General features: G+C 41.9%; 1 protein-coding gene across 2 annotated transcripts in view; it reads left to right on the forward strand.

Annotated features, from left to right (window-relative positions):
* The first annotated feature begins 865 nt into the window (after window positions 1–865).
* Window positions 866–3,941, forward strand: part of npas2 (neuronal PAS domain protein 2) — a 43,271-nt gene continuing 40,195 nt past the window's right edge. For both annotated transcript variants that reach the window (XM_040150094.1, XM_040150096.1), the window contains exon 1: window positions 866–1,068. The gene's annotated coding sequence lies outside the window, so the exon portion shown is untranslated. The remainder of the gene's footprint in view (window positions 1,069–3,941) is intronic.

Below are 3,941 nucleotides of genomic sequence, written 5' to 3' on the forward strand. Positions count from 1 at the left end.
ATGCATTAGTATTAACAATTCAGTCATATAAAATCTATAATAATATAACACTGACAAGGGCAATTTTTCTGCTCAAATACTTTTACTTGTACATTTACCTGCTAACACTTTTACTCAAGTAATATATTTCTTTGCAGGACTTTTATTTGTGATGGACTATTTTTCATTAAAGCGTTGCAACGCTCAAGGATCTAACCAATCTCCACCACCGAATTGCACTGCCTGACTTAAGGGTGGCTCTACGGCATGTGGATTTGTCGGTCTGTAGGAGACCTGGGGGACTGATGCATCTCACCACTGCATTTGCCGTGCATTTTCAGAATTGCTCCTATCATCCCAAGCCCACGTATGCCAACATGTGATGATCGGCTATATCATGGCCTTTGACAGTATGACTCGGAGACCGAAAGGGATGGCATGACTCACTCAATGCTTTTTAACCTGTTGAGCTTTGCATAACCAGGCATGGTTAGAATAAAGTCTTTTTTTTTTTTTTTTTTTTTACAGATCTTGACAGTGCATTAAATATTCATCGTTTACTATTGATGTAAATATAAAGCGTATTTTTGAAGTATTATTCAAACCCACTCACACACACACACACACACACACACACACACACACACACACAGACGCAGGCTCACATAACTTTATTTAATAGCCTATCTAGTCCGGTGGGCGGGACTCCGAGTGTGGACGCACACTGGCTCCACGGCAGAGAGCTCCTCGGTCAGCCTTCGCCCGTGTCAGAGGCCGGGATGCGTTTCGATCATACCTCAGTCAAACGAAGACGTAAGATGTGATGTGTGTGTGTGTGTATATGTGTGTCTGCCAGTGTGTGGGTGTGTGGGCTGGGCTGGGCTGGGCTGGATCTCAGGATCTCCCCCCTCGAGACGCTGTATCCTACATTCACCGGTAATAAACACTTGCAAACAGAGTCGGCGGTGCAGCTTCATCCCTTGGCAACTTTTTGGAATGTAGGACGTCGGGCGTTTTGCCCCTTCACAGCCCCTTCTCCCTCATGTCTCCGCCTGGATCCGTCTCTTGACCCTTATTCCACAGAATAGGGTAAGTTTCCAGCTTTGTGTTACCCGAGACTGAACGGTTCAGTCCATAACGTTAGCTATCAAGAACTGCTGAAAGATTAGAAAGGAAAGCAGAGTCTGCCCAAAGTCTTTCCTCCGCTTCTTTTGCTTCACAATTTTTAAAGCAGCTGTACAAAAAATGGACAAAACGTGTATTTTTTCTTCGACAGTGGATGTTTTCCCACTGACTAGCTAATGCATGGGGGCAGTGAGGGCTTCACTTTTCTAGTTAGCCATATCAAAATTACATTTAAATGTTAGCTACATGTGCATAACATTTTCGTCGGGTTAAGTTACAGACGCCACTGTAACTAACCACTGTGTAGCAGTGAGTGTATTTTAAGAGGATGACATTTTCTCTGGTATTAACATTATGTCAAACAGTGTGGTAGGTCATTAAAACTAGACCCTATTAATGAAGTGATGTTGGGCTGCGACGAAGCTCAGTATGTGTTGACATAGCTGCATGGAAACCAGCTGCTGGTTTGTGGTATATACAGGCACAATATTACATCAGAAAATTTTGGGGAGAGTGAAATGTGAGTGTGATAGGTTAAGGCACAAGGTGCTCTTGTGCATGAAGAGACAAATAGGCTACTTAGACTTCTCCAAATTAGCGAGAGATGCTGGATTATGTGATTGGGCAAGACACCAAATTCACAGGAGTCTGACAAGGCAAGGCTCTTGTTTCATTAAAATCAGGTTTTATACGCATCTTAATGTCTGACTGACTGATGCCAAGTCGATGGTACACACACAGTGCTGTGGAGAGAGGTCTGGCTATGTGAGACTAAGTAGATGGCAACTGTGCCACTTTGTTCAGGCACTGATGCCAAAAAAAAAAAGGTTGTAGTTGAAAAGAGCCAGGGTTTTGCAAGTCATGTCAGTGTCCAAATGATAATCCCGAGTCTCAGTCTATGCATACTCATGTTGAGGCTTGAGCCATTTTGCCGCCTTGCTGCGTCAGTGCCGAGGTTGGCCCAGCGGACATGAATAGTGATGAGGATGTATGCTGACAGCTGAGTGGGACAGGAAGGGCTGTTCCATGACTGAGTGAAGTGGCGTGTTCACTGCATCATATGCTCCTTTTTATATCATGCTACTAAACATTTGGGCCAGCCTCGTGACTCATGCTATATTCTTCTCCCTTCAGCAAATTTTTAGCCCTGTCTCTACAGTAAATCTAACAATCCGAGTTTATACCCTTCGATAGATAAATTGGTGTGATCTATTTTGGTATAAGGTCTGCCTCTATAGAAACGGAGGTCAGAGGTCAATCATGATCCTCATACTTTCTGTACTGTGGCTGCCCACTACTGACAGCTATCTCACTCACTGTAAGGACACTTATTTCCGCCACTTGCCACCACCTTGGCAATAAACTACATTTATTGAACTGGGGATATTGTCAGTTTTTTAACAATCCATGTTTACTCATCTTGCAATTTTCCATAACAACCAGTGACATATAATCAGAAGATCAATCAATCAGCCGTCTCAAAGTCCAGTCCAGGAGTCCAGAGTCTCTTAATTAGTCACACTGTCAGTGTCATATGTCATCCTGTCATAATTATTATCTCTGTTTAGTTGAGGGAGCAGGCACCTGCGCCAGTGGTGCACTGTCTATGCAGTCGCTGTGGGTGTTTTACATTAACCACTCTGAAGAATGGTTTGGGGGTATCAGGTTGTAGGGTTTAACAGTTTATAGTGTGGTTCACCCTCTACATGGACTGTGGTGGGGTGGGATGTGCACAGAGAACATGGGAAACCCAAGGCATTGTCCTGGTGCCACTCAGCAATCCTTGGCAGTTAATGTAGATTTAAAATGTTAATGTTTCAGTGGGAAGTTCTAGTAAAACATTGTAAGTCATACAAAGAAACTTTCTGTCTCATAATTTTGAGTTTGTCACAAATATGATATGTCTAATATTTTTTTATAACTATAACTTATTATCTCATAATTATGACTAATTACTTCAGTACTACTGTATAACATAGCATGTCTCGCTGATATCACAATTCCCTTGACTAGTTCTGATGTCTCTCCCCTTATTCCTTGTTCTCTGTGTGTGTCTTTACTTTCTTCATGTCCTTAATTTTAATTTTACTCTCATCCACTGCTGATTTAAATACAAAGAATAAAAGTTTACAGCATTATATTTCACCTTTAAGAGTAAACTGAGCAAGAGACCTTATGGAGTTTTCTTTTTCTGAGACACTACTGTGATCATTGGTATTCTGTTTTTTCTTAAGCAGTGCTGTGTCTGGGTTTTTGTGCCTCTTTGCTGAAACTATGCTGTGGTGAAGGTTAGTTAACAGATGACACACAGCCTCGTCTCTGATGTTACAGAGCATGTTGTGGGGAAAGTAGGTTAGTGGGCCATGTCCTGCAAGCTTAAACTGAATGCTAGTCTGAATATTGCTAGAGCTGCTTAGTGTGACTGGGCATGCACAAATGGTGCAGGTCTGTGCAACTGCAAAGGGATCATTTCTCCTCTCTGTCTCTTTAAGAAAACAGAGCGGCGCTCCACATAAGATGAATGTTGAATGTTCAACCTATGTTGATTCATCTCAAGCACATATGGAATGGAGTGAAATCTGACAACAGGTAGACTAACTTCACAGGTTGCAAATTACTCAGCCCTGTTTACCTTAAACATCAGTGGTCTCATCCCTTTGTGTGTGAGCCCATTGTTGGCATATATAATTGTATTAATATCCACATCTTACTTACTCACATTGACATTAGTGGGGTTTTTTTGGTTTTAGAAATGAATCTTGGAGTTTTTTTTCTCTAAAAATATTCCGAACCTTTGGATTCATGGTGCAAGAATTAGTCTCGTACTGTATATGGAA

This window comes from Xiphias gladius, chromosome 17, assembly GCF_016859285.1.
Source record: "Xiphias gladius isolate SHS-SW01 ecotype Sanya breed wild chromosome 17, ASM1685928v1, whole genome shotgun sequence".
Lineage (NCBI taxonomy): Eukaryota > Metazoa > Chordata > Actinopteri > Istiophoriformes > Xiphiidae > Xiphias > Xiphias gladius.